This window comes from Siphateles boraxobius, unplaced genomic scaffold (assembly GCF_051911475.1).
Source record: "Siphateles boraxobius isolate OS27281-9 unplaced genomic scaffold, OSU_SipBor_1 68, whole genome shotgun sequence".
NCBI classification, from domain to species: domain Eukaryota; kingdom Metazoa; phylum Chordata; class Actinopteri; order Cypriniformes; family Leuciscidae; genus Siphateles; species Siphateles boraxobius.
In genome coordinates, this window is record NW_027509195.1 from 7,554,706 (window position 1) to 7,575,463 (window position 20,758).

The window sequence follows — 20,758 nt, forward strand, 5'->3', positions numbered from 1 at the left end:
ATGTACTTCCACATGCTGTGGTCGTCAGGTTTCAGGCCTCACCGGCCTTCCTGATATGAGCCCTCATGTACTGGAGCTCCCCACATAGGGGGTTATCAGGTCTTAGGCTTCAGAAGACCTTCCTGGTTTTGATCCCTCTTTCTCAGTGTTCAGAACGAACACTGGGTAGGCCCATGGATTGAGTGGACGTCTTCCGTCATTTCTTGAGGTTGAGTCACACTCTCCGGGGAATCCCGTCTCTGTGATCCGGAACTGAATGGTTTCTGCCAGCTTTGCAGGCCTTCAGTTTTGGATGCCTTTTCCAAGGCAGTTTCCAGAGGCTCTGTCTCGGACAGACAGGCAATGGCCAGACTGTGCGTCTTAGGATAGATCACCAGGCCAGCCTGGTGGCATGTCAGGAGGCATGCTCTCCTGAATAGTGACTGGCTGGGTGTCCCTTGAGTCCCCTAGCCACACTCCCTAGAAGGGACCCCTTCTATTTGGAAGTTGTGGTCCTAAGCCTTTGAGCTGGCCCAGATATTCCTCCCGTGAACTATGTTCTGGCAGTTTTCTCGGTTCATTAGCTTGGGCTATGATCGGTAGGGAGTGCTGTCACTGACAGCCCAACGTGACCTAGGGTGAGTGGTTTTAGTGTCCTTTGTATTACTGGTTCTGACAGTTGTCACTGCCATTGGGCATGCACTCCCCTCAGTATGGCGGCGTGGGTATTTCGTTCCCCATAGCGTCGATGACGTATTGTTGAGTTCCCTTCGAAAGGGAACGTCTCAGGTTACAACTGTAACCTATGTTCCCTGAGAACAGGGAACGAGACAATACGTCTCCCTGCCATACCTCGGGGCCTGCCTGCAACAGTCCCTTCAGACGATAGGATGTTGTCACGGTCTCAAGGCGCCCTTTTTATACATCCAGGTTGCGTGCTCATCATTCGAGCTGATGAAGCACGGGCTGTCGCCGGTCAACATGATTGTTGTGAGTTGATACTTGATTTCAGACACCTGTCACGCCTGAGGCGTTCCCCATAGCGTCGATGACGTATTGTCTCGTTCCCTGTTCTCAGGGAACATAGGTTACAGTTGTAACCTGAGACGTTTTATAGATACTAGACACGTGACTTTCAAATGAAAGATTGGTATCAAAGAGCACACCCAGTTTCCTAACCAACGACGAAGACTTGAAAGAGCAGCCATTAAGTGTTAAACAGTATTCTAGGTTAGTATGTGAGGAAGTTTTTTGTCCAATAATTAGAATCTGTTTTTTCAGAATTAAGTTGTATCAAATTACTAGTCATCCAGTTTTTTATATCAGCTATGCATTCCGTTAATTTTATGAATTGGTAGGTTACGTCAGGGCGTGAAGAAATTAGTCGGGGCTTAGCCCAAACCTAGGGGCGGTCCCGGCAGGGGCATACTCCCTTGGAGATTTTTTCCCCATTTACGTCAGCTAAATGCACTATTTTTCAGGCTGTTTGAGATATTAGAAAGCCTAAAATCTATACACTACCTGGGAAAATTATGATAGTTAGGCCTACTCAGTAAAAAAAAAAAAAATCACAGAGTAGAGCCTACAACCTATTTTGTATGTAATTGTTCTCCAGCTGTAGTGAATCCAAAACACCAAAAATGTTAAGGATGACTCATTTTCACCCCTGGCAACTAAAAAGAGGCAACCATTATCTGACTATTTTTAAGTTTGCCTAAATAGGTAAAACACAGTGGTATCTGGTGGCGTGTAAAACTTATATAGCAGCCCTTTTAGACTGGGGCCAAAACGCCACCATAACTCGCTGAGAATAATTTAAGTCTCATGTGTGCAATAAAAGTTCCAAAGACCTGTGTCTTATTATTAAATATGTATACTTTTTGTTCAGAATTGCTGCATTAAATATTGATGATATTGTGTAATATGTTACAGTAAATTAATGATGCGTTGCCCAAAAAGCTTACATATAAAATTGTGGACAGTGATATTCATTTAATTAGCAATACTCTGCTGCTACCATTTATTCATTATCACTGTTCACCATAACAATTCCTTTAATTATGTAAATACTAATATGTTTATTACATTATTACAGGCGCATCTCAAAAAAATGTAATATTGTGGAAAAGGTCATTGTGCTGCACCACCCGAACAAAACTGACAGATTGAATTCTCTGGAAACCTTTGCAGGTGTTTTGAGTGTATTAGCTGATTAGAGATCTTGTCAGGTCGTATAAAAAATTCTTTGTTCTAAAATTCTAATACATTTTGAGATAGGCGTACTGGAGTTTTGATTTCCATGAGCTGTAAGCCCATCATCATGATTAAAACAATAAAAGTTTTGAAATATTTAACTTTTTATGTAATGAATCTAGAATATATTAAAGATTTACTTCCTAAATTAAAGTTTCGGGGGAAAAATAACTTATTGACGATATTGATGCATCTGTACTTGGAATTGTTGTCATCACTTAACTCAAGTGTTAGGCCTACAACAGCAGATTCACATGTAACACTTGTCCGCGGTTCGTCTGACGCTGCTTCTGAATCTCTCTCCGGCCGGTGAGGTTTACTGTTAGTGTTCCGTATAAAAAAACTTTATGATGTCCATAATAACTTCAACCGGTTAGCCAGTAAGCTCGCTACGACGCCGGTTTAAACATACAACAGCCCGCAAGCGGCCAACCCCTGATGACAACGGCGAAGAAGATTAATTTATATTCTTCTTCGTTAGTTTTTATTGGCAGTTGGCAAACAAGCTGAGTGATGCGCGATGCATTTCCGTCCGCCACCACGCACATTGTTTAATTTTTTGCCGCTCCATCAGAAATTCTGAGAGGAAATTAAACAAAGTTGAAGTTATTTTAAAAAATCTAAAAGATTCGGGGCTTTTGACAAACCATTCGGGGATTAAGCCCAATTAGCCACCCCCCCGCTCCGCCCCTGGGTGAACCTCAGTTTTAAATATTTGGTTGATTGAATACCGTAAAGGCGAGACACTACAGGTGAATAGGATAATTTTTTTTAGCTAGCAAATATCCCCATGAAACTTTCCCAGCTGATTACCTACATTAAGATGAGAAAAAAATGTAATACAAGTTTTCTGTAATTTAATGTTTAAATATGCAAATGATGCATTATCTAATTAAATATGCGCTAATTTGCATATATTTAAAAAAAACGAAATCTGAGTATTTAATAAAGCCAGGTTCAAAATTATTTTTTGATTGTGTTCACATATTAGATGGGAAAAAATTACAGAGGGATTTATGGATATCTACTTTTGTTATCCTGTAAATCAGAATATACTGCCAATAGCCTTAAAAAAACGATTTTCTCCATGTTTTTTGGAATAAAATGTTATATAAATCAGGCTAGGAATAATATATTTACAAATCCCTTTGTAAATGTCTTTATAATATAACTAGGTACAAGACTTGGAAGTTTGGTGTATATAGGTGCTACTGAACTGGAGATTTCGGACTTTGAGTACGATAGAAAAGTCATTTTGAGAAAAAGGGCTTTGAAGATTTAGCACCAGCCAATAAGATTGCGCATTTAGAGTTAAATCCCCCCCTTTTAGTTTCATGATTGGTTGCTGATAAAAAAGGAAATTACCATATTTGGACCCGGCAGTATTGTTCAGAAGAGAGAGAGCTTTCTAATGGTGTGTGTGATGACAGGGTGCAGATCACGATCGCGGAGCAGAGGGATGATTTATAACGACAACTTTTGATGAATTTATGAGAAATCTACAGTCGCAAACAGACAAAGTGTAGTAAAATAAAGACCTAAATGTGTATTTCGGACTTTTTTTCACCACAAGTCTGAAAAAAGACATGTTATTGAAGACAAATATCCCAAAATCTCAAAATTGACCAGTGAAAAAAAAACGATGTTTTTGCCTGCCGTGTCTCGCCTTAAGTATTGAAGTTGTGACAAAATGTTTAAAAAATCATGTTACTTGAGCTCTTTTAATTAATTAAACTGAACAAACAATACTGTAAAGACTCTGGGGCGGATCTAATCCGTGGGGAATTTGCATATCATAATTAATAATTGGTAATTAATAAGTATTCATACATGTTTGGATTAGATCAGTCTTACATGTTAATAAAACTCCCGATAAGGGATGATATGTCATTTTACCTGCATGCATGTCTGTGTATCCTTGCAGTTAACCACAAGTTGATTGCAATTAACTACACGGACCACGTCTTACAAAACAGGCTAAATTAATTAGCTCAATTGTCAGACTAATATTTGTGGGACTCCACAATATCATCTTACTTTATAGGATTTCAGGAAAAGCAATTCTGTGGCCACAAGAATTGGGTTTCCTGCCCTATAAACACATACTCTTTAAAGTATCTTTAATTTGTAAGCTTGTTGCTATAAGATCTTTTAATTGGCACTTAAGGGACTTGAAAATGAGCAAAAAGGCAGTACATCAATCAGATGAATATAATGAATTTAATAAGGCAGAACTACTTATGTATTTACTACGGTTACATGGGATATATGTATTTACAAACATGATAAACAACAATACACGATAAGGCATCGATGAACGAGAAATGCATAGAGTGTGGACAATGGAAACACGTGTGAGAGGGGAAGAGGAAGAGAGAGAGAGAGAGAGAGAGCATTGGCAACATTCCCCCTGACAGTCCCCTGTCTGTAACAACACGAAAACATCATCTTAATGCTTCTTAGAAGCTCTATAAAGAGATATACTTAAGTTTCTGGGTCTCTCTGTGTCGCGGCATTCCTGCGCGTGCGTGAGCGGAGTCCTTTAGGAAGCGTCACTGGGTGCTGCTTGGCGCGCGTGTTGAACGGAGTTTCCAAGTCTTTGGGGTAACATTACCAAAGGAAAATAGTTAGGCTAAGTTCGTTTCACTTTGTGGAAGTGAACAGAGTCGACTACGGAAAACAAAACTTTGACTAACAAAGAAAAGAAATAAAGATCTCTACGGGGAAATCACGCGGAGTTAACGTCACATCTTCGCATGGCTGGTGAAGAAGCGTGTGTGCGTCTCTCGCCACGTGGTCACGTGCGCGTGTTTCTCCTTCAAAACGAGCGCGCGCTCGTTTAAAGGTCCCTGGTAGATGGATTTGCTGAAGAGATATGTCACGCGGTGTTCTTTTCACTCGTCGATTGGAATTAAACACGGAGACTTATCTAAGACTGAAAAACACAAACTAAACTAGAAACAAATAAAAGAAAGGCGAAGAGCTCGCCCGGAGGCGAGACCTTACATTATGACACAAAGACAGGCGAAGTAACAGAGCGAGCGGAGGGGGGAAGCGTCATTTATCACCTTGGAGAAATCCGGCCTCTTCCTGTTGACTTGGCCAATTAGAGGGTTGGAATTTCACAGGCGGGACTTTGGTTTTTATTGCTCTTTGTCTAAGAGAGAGACATTTGAAACCCTAATTTCGTCGGTGTTTAAGAGCAGAATCTTCACAATTCTTATAATACTAATGTGTCACAAGTTTAGCAAAATGTAATGTCAATTAACAAATGGGGAATGAAGATTGGAGTTTATTGAGACCAAACTTGCCACAAATGGATTTGGTTAAACATTAGTTGGCAAAGTTTAAAACATTATCGCATTAGAGTTGTCGAGAAACATAGACCAAACCACAAAAAGGCAACTCATGAAATAGGGAACTTAGATACATTGTTCATACAATTCTCAAGTGGATATATAATAGCATATATATATATATGAATACAGGATTCATTTCTCCTCCTTGGTTAGAATTCAGAGAGAGCCACAGTTCTGTGAACATTCCTTTGGGTCGTAAACGCTGTTATCTAAGAACACCAGTGATGTTAGTTTTGGACTCTTTTCACTCCAAAGATGGAAAACATAGTAAACTATATTTTACTGGATATTACTGTACGTATTCTGATTGATCACACCGAAAGCATTCTGGAGGCACTATGTACTATGTGTACAAGTTATGGGAATAGACAGTTATATTTAAAATGCATAATGAAGGTTTTATAATTCACCTTAAGCTACGATAAAATCATAGTCATTCCAATGTGACATGGGCAAATGGACACACAAAAAAAAAACACATCGAATATATCTGGTTTAAAGAAAAGAAGTTCCTTTTCGCTTTGGAATCCACTTCCTTTGGGACATTCCGATCAGTCATAAAATGTCTTGTAAGCGGACACCACGCTCTGTCCTGAGTGTGGTCTTCACTGGTGGGGGAATGTGTGTGTGTGTGTGTGTGTGTGTGTGTGTGTGTGTGTGTGTGTGTGTGTGTGTGTGTGTGTGTGTGTGTGTGTGTGTGTGTGTGTGTGTGTGTGTGTGTGTGTGTGTGTGTGTGTGTGTGTGTGTGTGTGTGTGTGTGTGTGTGTTGGGTTAATTTACATTCAGAGATTTTTGGTCTTTAGCAGAATGTATTTAGTTATTCAGATTCACCCACTTAGCCCAGTCCTTACAATACTTTTTTGAATGCATGCTCTGAAGGCTCTCCTCTTTACTAAATTGAACTAAATTGAGTTGCTCAAACATAAGCTATGCAGAAACATCTCATGGATGCACTGGGACGCATCCTCAGTGATGTATCCTGGGATCATTGGGTGTTTCGGGTCTCGCAAGATCATACACCCTCCCCCAGGCGACCCAGCTGGGGTTGATCAAGCCCCGACTTGCGTCCCAGTACCACCCGACGGATCAGCCCTCTTAATCCAAAGCTACCTTGTGGCCTTCTCTGCAGCTTCGATCACGGATTGAATGGACCTTTTCTTGGCCGCCCCTATAACGCCCAAACGACTGAGGACTTGAATGAACAAAATGAACGTCCTGCAAAGCCTCTACAGCCGACTTCTATAGGTTCATAGAAGGTTTTCCAGCCTCTCTCCCTACACTCCTCCACCAGCTCCTGGTCCTTAGCGCGTTTCCTCTCATTGGCTTCCTCAATACGTTCTTCCCAGGGCACCGTCAATTCCAGCATGATCAGATGTTTTGAAACCTTGGAGATAACTATCATGTCTGGGTGGAGTCTTGTTGTTGCAATGTTCTGTGGGAACCTCAGCTGTTTTCCCAGGTCGACCTACAGCTGCCAGTACGAGGCTTTATGGAGGAGGCCTGTTGTTAATCGTGGGCACACCCAGGGTTTCTCTCCAGCTTTAATAAAGGGGACTGCCTTCTTTGGAGCATGATGGTGTTTGCTGGTGCTGATGGCTGAGGCTAAGCTCTCGGCAATTGCCTTATGCACCTGGTCATGGCGCCAACAATAGCGACCATCAGCCAGCGCCTTTGGGCAGCTACTGAGGAGATGTTCTAAAGAGCCTCTTCCATAGCAAAGAAGGCAGGAAGGTGTCTCGCTCTTCCCCCAGACATGGAGGTTTGCTGGGCTTGGCAGAGCATCATAGACAACTTGTACCAAGAAACGGACCCGATGGAAATCTGCCTGCAAGATGTTTGCCCAGGTGATTCTGCCCTGCAGTGTACTCTCCCACCTAGTCCATGCTCCCTGCTGCTGGAGTCCCACCAACCTGCTCACTCGCTCTTCCTCCACGCCTGCTCGGACCTCTTCCTGGATTAGATGGTGTCTTTACTTTCCGCAGGCCTGGCTGACCAGAGTCTTTGGGAAGTAGCCCAAGCCCCCTCTGCCTGTCGCCACGTGCCCACCAGTATTTTGTCTCCCTTTTGTCTCAGGCGTGACTCTGCCTCCTCCACTGCTTTCCCAGCCTTCCATTTCCTTCCTGTCCTCACCTCAATGCCGGCTTGTGACACCTTGCAGTCCCTAGAGTCCTTGTACTGTAGGGCTTCTCTGGTGCGTACCACCATGAATTCTTCAGTGAGGCCACTGATGGGCAGCTGCATGATGTTACTCATCCCATACAGTGCAGCGCAGGTGAGACTGCGTGGAAGACCCAGCCACTTCCAAAGAAAGCCACTGATCTTCCTGCCTAGGGACTCAACTGTTTTCATTGGGGCTGCATAGACCAGCAGGGGCCACAGGACTCGGGGCAGGATGGAATGCTTGTAGATCCAGGCTTTAAATCTACCAGGCAGACCGGACTTGTCCACCTTAGTGAGCCAAGCTCCAAGTTCTTTGTTGGATTACTGAATGGCGGTGGAGTCTTTCAGGCTGGAGTCAAAGAGCTTCCCTAAACTCTTGACAGGTTGCTCTGTGATGGTTAAGATGACAGTTCCTGAGATGGAAAAACAGAACTTGTCAACCACTTTCCCCTTCTTCAGCACCATGAACGTCCCGGGTTACGTATGTAACCCTAGTTCCCCGAAGGGACGGACGCTGCGTGTAATCGCAGTGGGAACGCCCCCCAGCGTAACGCGTCTGAAGCATGAATGAAATCAGTCAAAGGAGAAAATGGAGCGTCACAGCAAGTGACGTCATTGACCAGGAAGCTATAAATATCCCCTGAATACACAAGCCACCAGCTTCTAATGTTACTGAAGCAAGCGACCCAAGGGGATGCCGGGAGTATGGCAGGACACGCAGCGTCCGTCCCTTCGGGGAACTAGGGTTACATACGTAACCCGGGACGTTCCCCTTCAGGGACTACCGCTGCGAGTAATCGCAGTGGGAACGCAATACCCACATCCCCATACGAACAGGTCCCCGTCGTGTGTGACTAGGAGACACAAGCCGAAGAGAGAACCTGAGCCCCAGGAGTGGAGCTAAAATCGAGAGAATAAAACCTGACGAAAGTGTGCGGTGAGGACCAGCCTGCCGCATCACAAACGTCCTGAAGAGAAGCCCCTGAAAGAAGAGCTGTAGAGACAGCAATACTCCTGGTAGAATGGGCCCTTACAGCCAAAGGTGAAGGCTGACCGGCCGAAACGTAAGCGAGTGAGATGGCCTCGACCACCCACTTGCTCATCCTTTGCTTAGATGCAGGACACCCCTTCTTAGGTGACCCAAAACAGACGAACAACTGTTCCGATTTCCTCCACAGGGCAGCTCTGTGGACATAAGCATCTAAAGCCCTAACGGGACACAGCATATTCAATTTCTCCTGGTCTGACGTCAAAAAAGGCGGAGGACAGAAGGCCTGCAGTACTATAGGTCTAACGGAAGTGGTTGGCACCTTAGGAACATACCCTGGTCTAGGACAGAAAAAAGCCTTAACCGAACAAGGAGCAAATTCCAGGCACGAGGGAGCCACCGAGAGTGCTTGAATATCTCCAATTCTTTTTAGAGACGAGATAGCGAGAAGAAGGATAGTCTTAAGTGTAAGGAACTTTTCCGAAACTTCCTCGATGGGCTCGAAGGGAGCTAGGGAGAGACCCTCTAAGACAATGGCCAGATCCCGAGATGGTACCCTCGTGCGAACTGCAGGCCTCAGCCTCAGGGCGCCACGAAGGAAGCGAGATACAAGTGGGTGTCTCCCGAGAGAACCTCCGCTTGAAGGAGCGTGGTAAGCAGCTAAGGCCGCCACGTACACCTTCAGTGTGGAGTGGGATAACCCTGTGGAGAGACGGTCCTGCAGGAAATCCAGCACTGTACCAACTGGGCAGGTAACTGGGTCCTGCTGGCGCTCTCTGCACCAAGAGGTGAAAAGTTTCCACCTCGCGGCATATAACTTCCTCGTGGCGGGAGCTCTGGATTGGAGGATGGTCTCAACGACCTCAGTCAAGAGACCAGAGTCTACGAGCTGGGCCCCCTCAGAGGCCAAGCCCACAGCCTCCATAGTTCTGGGCGGGGGTGAAGGATCGACCCACTCGCCTGAGAGAGTAGATCTCTCCTGATCGGTATCTCTAGGGGAGAGCCGTCGAGGAGAGACACTAGGTCCGCAAACCATACTCGGGCCGGCCAGAATGGGGCTATTAACAGAAGACTGAGCCCGTCCCGGCGAACCCTCTCCAGAACATGTCTTCGACACTGTATGTATGCATTCATATTTTGCGCATGCGCGTGCGATCTGTGTTTGTGTTTGGAGCTCCGTCGAATTGATTCATTAATCCCTGATTTTCTTCTTTACCACTCATTTATAAACAAGCACTTTCTATTTTTATATCATGTGAACTTATCCTCGACACTATTCCTTATAAAAAACAATCGGATTGCTTTGATATCGCTACTTAGATCCAACTTTCCGAATCTCGGCTACTAGCCTTTAGCCCGCTAGCATTTCACGCGTGGCCTCGCGCCTATCGACCCTCTCATTTTACACCCGTTTGACTGAAAGGATACGGGTTATATCCATCATTTCAGTCCTAAATTAGTAGTGATATTGGTAGTATCACTACTAATTTACTGTTCATCTGTTATAATGGCGAACATATCGGATGTGTGTCTAACGTTACCTCTGAGTGCAGGTGAGGACACATTCGAGCTGGTTTCGGTACGATTGGAGCTGGAGTCGGTGGAGAAACAGATCCGCGTTCTGCTGGTGAAGCAAGCCGAGCTGCGAGATCGGCGATCAACGCTTGAAACATCACGCGCCGATGCTCACAAGTCAGTGGTTAGTAACTTTTTGACTCCGACTTCGTCTACTCCGTGCGTTTCTCTGCCCAGAAGGATGCGATCATCTCTGCCTTCATTCACTCCGGCACCGAGGCAACACCATGGACCCTGGGTGATCCCACAGCGGAAGACACGAGCCAGGACCAGACCAAGGACTTCCCCGCCCCTCCCGGTCTTCGAGATCTCCACCCGGAACCGCTTCTCCCCTTTTCGCGAGCCGGAACGTGACACCGCCGTGATCATCGGCACTTCCATGGTCCGTCATGTCCGTGCTACCTCAGGTAAGCGTAAGGTGCGCACTCACTGCTTTCCTGGTGCTCGTGTTCTTGATGTCGCTGCACAGATTCCCGAGATCCTGAACGGTGACGAGCGCGTCGGAGCTGTGGTCCTACACGCGGGGACGAACGACATCAGGCTGCGGCAGACGGAGGTTCTGAAGAAGGACTACAGAAGCCTGATCGAGACGGTTCGCAGCACATCGCCTGAAGCAACGATCATCGTGTCTGGACCGCTTCCCACGTACCGACTAGGACAAGAAAGGTTCAGTAGATTATTTGCTCTAAATGAATGGTTAATGTCATGGTGTAATGAACAGAAACTGCTCTTTGTAAATAATTGGAATCTGTTCTGGGAGCGACCTAGGCTCTACCGCGCTGATGGCCTGCACCCCAGCAGAATCGGAGCGACTGTTCTGTCGGACAACATCTCCAAGACGTTACACACCATATGACTAGTAAGTCAAAGTCCAAATCACAGTCTTTGCTGTCCCAACTTAATTGATATAAGTAGTGTAGAACATTATATAGAAACTGTGTCTATTCCTCGCTTAGTGAGGCCAAACAATAAATCTAGTGTAGGATCTAGCAAAAATCTTATTGTAATTAAACCAGAAAATCTAAATATCAGTGAACAAAAACAATTTCTAAAGCTAGGTCTTCTAAACATTAGATCGCTCACACCTAAGGCGGTTATTGTTAATGAAATGGTCACAGATAATAGTTTCGATGTACTTTGCCTTACTGAAACCTGGCTTAAACCAAATGATTATTTCGGTCTAAATGAGTCTACTCCACCAGGATACTGTTATAAGCATGAGCCCCGTCTGATCGGTCGTGGCGGCGGTGTTGCAACAATCTATAGAGATATTCTTAATGTTACTCAGAAAACAGGTCACAGGTTTAATTCGTTTGAAGTACTTGTGCTAAATGTTACGCTCTTAGATGCAAGAAACAAATCCATATTATCTCTAGCCTTGGCTACCCTATATAGACCTCCAGGGCCCTATGCTGACTTCCTAAAAGAGTTTGCATACTTTCTCTCAGATCTATTGGTCAATGTCGATAAAGCAATAATTGTTGGAGACTTTAACATACACGTAGATAATACAAATGATGCGTTAGGGACTGCGTTTACAGATTTATTAAACTCCTTTGGGGTCACGCAAAACGTCAGTGGTCCCACTCATCGTCTAAATCATACACTAGATTTAATTATATCATATGGAACCAATCCAACTGATATAAATATTATACCGCAAAGTGATGATCTCACTGATCATTACATGGTAACTTGTATAATACGTACTGCTGAAATTTGTCATGTTGCGCCACGTTATAGACCAGGCAGAACAATCCTTCCAACCACTATAGATAGATTCTCAAATAGCTTACCTGATCTATCTCAGCTGCGCAGTGCACCCAAACAAACAGATGAACTAGAGGAAATGACTAGCAGTTTGAGCACCATGTTCTCTAGTACACTAGATATTGTTGCACCAATTAGATTAAAAAAGGTTAGAGAGAAAACTAAAGCACCATGGTACAACAGTGCTACGCATGCAATCAAGAGAGAAACTCGTAACTTAGAGCGTAAATGGAAACAAACTAATTTAGAGGTCTTTAGAATCGCGTGGAAAGACAGTATGTCACGTTATAAAAAGGCTCTAAAAGCAGCCAGGGCTGAGCATCTCCGCAAACTAATAGAAAATAACCAAAATAATCCAAGGTTTTTATTCAACACCGTGGCTAGACTAACAAATAAACAAACATCACCAGAGCAAAATATTCCATTACAATATAGTAGTAATGATTTTATGAATTACTTCAATGAGAAAATAGAAAGCATCCGAAACACAATTGTAAATATACAATCCTCTATGATGTCTTATGATTCAGCCTCAATTATGGCCCCTCTAGAACAACTACACCGTTTTACAACTATAGGACAGGAAGAGCTAAATAAACTTATCATTGCATCTAAACCAACAACATGTTTATTAGATCCAATACCCACTAAACTACTGAAAGAAGTGTTACCTGTAGTCGAAGAGCCTCTTCTTAATATTATTAACTCGTCTTTATTTTTAGGTCATGTTCCAAAAATATTCAAGCTGGCAGTAATAAAACCTCTCATTAAGAAACCGCAATTAGATCCAAATAACTTAGCAAATTACAGACCCATCTCAAATCTTCCATTTATGTCTAAAATACTAGAAAAAATTGTGTCCGCTCAATTGTGCTCTTTCTTACAAGAAAATGATATCTATGAAAAATTCCAGTCGGGATTCAGACCGCATCATAGCACAGAAACTGCGCTAGTTAAAATTACAAATGATTTACTTTTAGCTTCTGACCAAGGCTGTATCTCAATACTAGTTCTACTCGATCTTAGTGCTGCGTTCGATACTATCGATCATAAAATACTCTTGGATCGACTACAAAACTACACTGGTGTTCAGGGACAGGCATTAAGCTGGTTTAGATCGTACTTATCAGACCGTTACCATTTTGTCTGTTTAAATGGGGAAAAATCAAAGATAACGTCAGTAGACTATGGAGTGCCGCAAGGATCGGTGTTAGGCCCTCTGCTATTCTCAATATATATGCTGCCACTTGGTAATATTATAAGAAAACATGGAATTAATTTCCACTGTTATGCTGATGACACTCAATTATATATCTCATCACGACCAGATGAAAACACTAACTTATCTAAATTGACAGAGTGTCTAAATGATATAAAATGCTGGATGACGTGTAATTTCCTGCTATTAAATTCAGATAAAACGGAGGTATTACTTATTGGTCCAAAAAACTACCCACAAAATCCCTTACAATACAACTTTAATTTAGAAGGATGTCCTGTTACTTTATCCACTACAGTAAAAGACCTGGGTGTTATACTAGACCGCAACTTGACTTTCGAAAATCATATTTCATATATTACAAGAACAGCCTTTTTCCACCTTAGAAACATTGCTAAGCTACGCAACATGCTATCTGTTTCTGATGCAGAAAAGTTAGTTCATGCATTCATGACCTCGAGACTAGATTACTGTAATGCTTTATTAGCTGGCTGTCCTGCATCCTCAATCAACAAGCTACAGTTAGTGCAAAATGCAGCTGCTAGAGTTCTTACTAGATCAAGGAAATATGATCATATAACACCTATTTTATCATCTCTACACTGGTTACCTATTAAGTTACGTATCAATTACAAAGTATTCCTACTGACCTATAAAGCCCTAAATGGTTTAGCTCCTGTGTATTTAACAGACCTTCTATCGCCATACAATCCATCGCGCTCTTTAAGATCACTAAATTCGAGGCTTCTGGTCATTCCTAGGATATCTAAGTCCACTAAAGGAGGGAGGGCGTTCTCGCATTTAGCTCCTAAACTCTGGAATAGCCTTCCTGATATTGTACGAGACTCAGACTCGCTGTCCCAGTTTAAAACTAGATTAAAGACGCATCTCTTTAACCAAGCATTCACTTAATGCTTAACCTTTGATACTACTGCTGAATCAGTTCGAATGCATTAACATTATGAACATCAGCTATGCTAATTATTTCCCATCTGCCTTTCTGCTGTTATCTCGGGACGCTAGTCCCGAGGTAAATAGCGTTCGTCAGCTCCAGTTTGTATCCAGCCTCTCACGGAGACTTCAGATGCCCCAACGCCTGTGAAGAGACGACTCGACGCCTGTGAAGAGACGACTCAAAGCCGGCGATATGTTATGCCATAAATTAATACTTGATTAACTAATTGTATTTTTCTATGTACATTTCCGAAATGCAATTTCAGTAAAGCTGCTTTGAGACAATGTGTATTGTGAAAAGCGCTATACAAATAAATTTGAATTGAATTGAATTGAATTGAACTCCCGGGAGCAGAGCGATCGGGGGAAAAGCGTCCAAGCGTGACCTCGCCCATTGATGTACCATCGCGTCCAACCCCAGGGGGGCTGGTTGGCTGAGAGAGAACCACAGTGGACAGTGAGATGTCTCTCGGGAAGCAAATAGGTCTACCTCGGCACGACCGAAATGCTCCCATAGGAGCTCCACCACCTCGGGGTGAAGACACCATTCCCCGGGCCTCGGCCCCTGCCTCGACAGGATGTCTGCCCCCTGATTTAAATACCCCGGGAGATAAATAGCTCTCAGAAAAAGAATTTTCCCCTGGGACCATAGAAGGATCTGATGTGCCAGTCTGTACAGCGGGCGAGAACGCAGACCCCCCTGATGGTTGATATAAGAGACCACCGACGTGTTGTCTGTTCGGACAAGGACATGGTGGCCCCTTAGGTCTGGGAGGAAGTGTTTCAGAGCCTGAAATACTGCCAACATCTCTAGACAATTTACGTGCCATAGACGGTGATGGTCCTTCCACAGACCCTGAGCTGGGCGACCACTCATGATCGCTCCCCAACCCGTGAGAGAGGCATCTGTCGTTAGCAAAACGCGACGACAAGAAGCTCCCAACACAGGTCCTTGGGACAGAAAGCAAGGATCTTTCCACATAACCAGGGCAAGATGACACCGTCGCGAACTCATGATCATGCGAAAAGGATCTCCCCTCGGGGAGAACCCCTTGGTTCTGAGCCACCACTGTAATGGTCTCATGCAGGAGGCCAAAGGGTATCACGTTGGACGCAGCCGCCATGAGACCTAACAGTCTCTGGAACTGTTTTACGGTGGAGGAGTGGCCTAGCTTGACCTGATATACTGCGGCGAGAATCGAAGCAACACGAGCAGGTGACAATCGTGCCTTCATCGTCGTCGAATCCCATACTACACCGAGAAAGGTGGTTCTCTGTAATGGAGAAAGAACACTCTTCTTGGCGTTGAGGCTCAACCCCAATCTTTTGATGTGAGCAAGAACAGCATCTCGATGCCGAACCGCCTGCTGTTCCGACTGAGCTAGAATTAACCAATCGTCTATATAGTTCAGAATACGGATGCCCTGCAGCCTGAGCGGAGCTATAGCTGAATCCATACACTTCGTGAACGTGCGGGGTGACAGTGCTAGGCCAAACGGAAGAACCCGATATTGGTACGCTTCGCCCCCGAAAGCGAACCTCAGGAACTTCCTGTGTTGAGGGAGGATAGAAACATGGAAGTAGGCGTCCTTTAGATCTATCGTGACAAACCAGTCCTCGAATCTGATTTGTGACACGATCTGCTTGAGAGTGAGCATTATGAATTTGAGCTTCCCAACAGTGCGATTTAAGTGACGCAGATCTAGAATGGGACGCAGCCCTCCATCTTTTTTCGGAACGATGAAGTACCGGCTGCAATATCCTAACTCCCTGCTGGGTGGAGGAATCCGTTCTATAGCCTCTTTCTGCAGCAGAGTTTTTACCTCCTGTTCTAATACCAGAGCCTGCTCGGGGCCCACCACAGTAGGCAGAACCCCTCTGAACCGAGGTGGACGCGTTCTGAACTGAATAGCGTACCCGTTCTTTATGATATTCAGGACCCACTGAGAAACATTGGGAAGCATTTCCCATTCCGCCAGGAACTCTACTAAGGGAACCAGCCTCTCGAGGCTGGCCTCTGGATGAACATCCCGAGTGACAGACGCAGCGCCCTGTAACATACTGGCAGGAAACAGCTGGTCTGAGCACTTCACAACCCTCCTCAGAGGGGGCGAACGTCCCTCGGGAAACTGCTCGCCGAGTCTCTCTACGCCCTGTATAGGCAGGGTTAGTAGAACAGACCCCTGAGGGCATAGAGAAAGACAGGGCACCGTGTTTTTGTGCGGTGAACTCAAGTCTTTCCCGATGGGGACCACCCTCAGAGTCCTGAAGTTCAGCCCGTCAGGATTTTTTTGACGCGGCCGCGCCGGAGAGCGCCCCGCCTCGTCCCTCCAGTCTCTCTGCGGGGGGGCACGAGACGCAACACTCCGCTTCTGCTGTGCTCTTTTGGAGGACGAACTCGACGGCTGGGACTGCCCACATTCAGCAGCCCCAGTGACACGCACTTTAAGAGGGATGTATTTATGAAAAGCAGCTGCCTGTTTTTTCTCTTCCTGGAAACTCTACGTGACAGAAAGAAGAGCATCACCGAAGAGGCCCGCAGGCGAAACGGGAGCATTTAAAAGGAGAGATTTGTCTTTTTCTTTCATGGAGGTCTGACTCAACCATAAGTGCCTTTCTGTGGCCCCCATGGCTGCCATAGACCGACCGATAGATTTTGCGGTCTCTCTGGTAGCACGAAGAGTGAGATCAGCAGTCTGCCTGAGTTCGCTAATCATATCAGCGGAAATTTCCCCCCCCTCACACGCATCTTTTAGCAGGTCGGCCTGATAAGCCTGCATAATAGCCATCGTATGTAGACAAGCAGCCGCCTACCCAGCCGCCGAGTAAGCCTTGCCCACCGGCACAGAGGTATTTTTTAGTGGTCTCGATGGAAGAGCCGGTGCTTTAAGTGAAGACGACGAAGCAGGCGAGAGATATCTCGCGAGCGTCTCCTCTGCCTTCGGCATCGTCACATAACCAGCAGATTAAGCACCAGAAATGTTACCATAAGCATTAGACTGATTTGTGTAAATCCTGCTAGAAACCGGTCTAACCCAGGTCAATCAACATCATCATGTGCCTCCACCCGGGCAGAAGTAACCGCCGCAGCGCGTGCTTCTAGATGAGATCCATCTGCGAGCCCCAAGACAAACGCCGCCACTCTGCCTCAACAGAAGCGGGACCCGAGCCTCGGGGTGCTCGCAGCATACCGCTCTCCTCGAAGAGCGCAGAGTTCTCAGAGGAAAACGCTCGCAATGCTCACAATCGACTCCCTCGAGAGCCGACTGGGCATGCTGAACTCCCAAACAAGCCACACATAGCTGGTGTGAATCCCCACCCGTGATGTATCGTGTACAGGGGGAAACACACTTCTTATACTGCTCGCTCATATTCTTTGGTTTTTTATATATATTTATATATATATATATATATATATTAGTGCTGTCAAACGATTAAAATATTTAATCGCGATTAATCGCATTAATGTCATAGTTAACTCGCGATTAATCGCATTTAATCGCACATTTTTATCTATTCTAAATGTCTCTTGATTTCTTTTTGTCCCATTATTTTTTCTCATTTTAATGCTCTTATCAACATGGAAAAGTGGATCGGCTTGCTTTGTGCAAATGTTTTTTATTGAAAACAACATTGGCATATATTGTGTTCAATTTCACACTAAAACATTCTTACTTGGAGCAAATAATCTCTCACACAATGTAACACTGTCCATCAATAAAAGGGTGAAAGAAATACTGACGAGGTCCTGATATTGACGAGGGGGCGGAGAATTCGCATCAGCTGTGTGTGTGTGTGTGTGTGTGTGTGTGTTTGGCCATCATCAAGTGGTATTTCAGACTGGACGTGCTGCGATGATGATAGCTCAGTTCACAACGACAAAACACACAGATAACTTTGGTCTCGTCAATGGAACCATTTGGCAACTTTTTAAAAGTAAACGTTCCATTCAGAATCTTATTGGCATCCATTTCGGTGTCTCGCGCTCGTCATCCACTCACAACTGGACGTTTTGAACGTTCCTATAACATTCAGAAATAACGTTTTTATAACTTAATGGGAACGTTATGAAAACGTTCTTATAACCTAAAATTGTTAGCTGGGGAAGAGGAGAGATTCGCGATTGCACGGAACACGTTTTAAGTGCAGGCACATATTGTCTGAGCGAGCCCAGAGAAAATTCTAAGAAGAGCAGCGTGTATCTGAGAGCGCGCGACTCGAGCAGAGAGATTCGTGCTCGGCACATTATATTCCACGCGCGAGCAGAGAGATTCGCGCTCGCGCATCCGGCTCGCAAGCCCAAACAAGTGTGTGCGGTGTGCCTGTTATTTTGTTTCCGGTCTAGCTAGATCCGCTTGCGCTTTCAAAACGTCCATGCCGCGTCCTATTGCAAAAGCATGTGAAAAAAAACTACAAAGTTTGCTAGGCCAAAAAGACCGTTATTCGCGCGATAAAAAAATTAACGCCGTTAAAATGGGTTTGCGTTAACGCCGTTAATAACGCGTTTAACTGACAGCCCTAATATATATATATAGTGATAAACTCCTGACAGAACAGACAAACACAATCGAGATTTCAGTTCACACACACAGCGCACTGCTGAAGTGACAGAAGCTGGCGGCTTGTGTATTCAGGGGATATTTATAGCTTCCTGGTCAATGACGTCCCTTGCTGTGACGCTCCCTTTTCTCCTTTGACTGATTTCATTCATGCTTCAGACGCGTTACGCTGGGGGGCGTTCCCACTGCGATTACACGCAGCGGTAGTCCCTGAAGGGGAACCTTGACTTAGATGCCTTAAAACTCATTCTTGCCCAGGTGATGAGTCTCTCAAGTCCTTGTAGGATCCACCTGCTCCCTGGGACAAGAGTGAAAAGGATAACAGAGATGGTACAGCCTGTTATTATTCCTTTCCCAATACGATGCCAGTCTGATGTTTCTGACTAGAAGTGACCCGCATCCTGAAATTATTATTGTAATCCAGGATCAGGTCCTTAATCTAGCTGGGAACATGATGGAGGTGTAGGGCGAGCTTGACCAGCTGGTGTGGTATGGACCCATAGGTGTTGACCAGGTCCAACCACAAGACAACTAGTTCGCCTCTGTTCTCATAGGCCTCTCTGATGAGTTGTGTAACTACACCAGTGTGTTCCAAGCAGCCGGGAGCTCCAGGAATCCCCCCCTTCTGCACTGAGGGGTCGATTTAGTTGTTCTTGAGGAGAAACTCTGTCAGTCTTCATTTAGACGATGCTGAAAAACACCTTCCCTTCAACACTCAATAGTGAGATGGATCGAAACTGGTTGTTGTTGTTTTTTGAGTTCTCCTCTTTGGGGATCCACACTCCTTCAGCACACCTCCACTGGTCAGCAACTCTTCCTCTACGCCAAATCACCATCAAGATCTTCCACAGGTGCCGGAGAAGCTCTGGGCAGCGCTTATAGGCCAAATAAGGTACGCCACTGGGGCCTGGGGTAGATGCTATGCGGGCTGCCTTGATGATCTCCTCAATTTCCTTCAAACTTGGCTCCCTCAGGTTGAACTCTGTTGTTGGGGGGGCGAGGCTGATGAGAGCTCTGTTGGGCTCCAGCTCTTGCTCTCTCAGGGAATCGCTCACTGTGTCCTGTAGGAAGCGATTCACTTCCTCTGTTGAGCACTCAAGCTGACCACTGTGCTTAAACCCCAATCAGTTGTTTTGTGAAGCCGTTGTTTTTTTCTTTCAAACTGACCCCAAACTTTGGAACTGTAGTGTGTGTTTACACTATCTTTATGCTTTTTTTCCCTGCAGATCAGAATGAATACAATGCTCTGGCCTTTCTTTACAGATCACTATGTGTCATGAATGTATATCATAGAATTTGATGCATCATCTAACCTGAACTTTGAAGTCCGTCTTACAGCAGCAGCATTGATTTGCTTTAATGTGTGTAATATACTAAGTTTATTTTAAATGAGATGTCCAGTATAAGGCTGGATAACTGTAACCTGCAGCTGGATTTGTGATAACTTGGCACCCAACTCTAGTATCCCGTTCCAAGTGTTTTTCTCCCTCATACCTTCCTCAAAGGATTCAGAACTTAATCAGATGCACTTGCTGTAATCCAGATCCAGATGCAGTCATCCCTTCTCTCTGTCAATCAAACCTTCTTGTTTATGTAGTTACATGTGTGACCGCATCTTGACCAATAGCCTTAAAGCTCTGAATTTGCATCTAACAACGTATGCAGCCCCTGAACTGGACCTTTCACCCTAACCTATATGTACTCTGTATATATTACAGGACCACTGCTCATAACCACCATTGTTCTCATGAGCAGATAGCTGTTCACGTGTGTTTAAGGGCCCCTCATGATTAAGATAGCGGTTCATGTCTGTTTGAGGATTCCTGGTTATAAACCATTAGGCATAATGTATGATAGCATATTGTGTGCGAGGATTCCTGTGGCCAGTTTCAGTAATTGATGATTATGAAAAGGCCCTCTGTCATATGGAGGATTGCATGGT

The 20,758-nt window shown here is 44.8% G+C and overlaps 1 pseudogene; it reads right to left on the reverse strand.

Annotated features, from left to right (window-relative positions):
* Positions 1–6,603: 6,603 nt before the first annotated feature.
* On the reverse strand, positions 6,604–19,934 carry LOC143722552 (uncharacterized; annotated as a pseudogene).
* Positions 19,935–20,758: the final 824 nt, after the last annotated feature.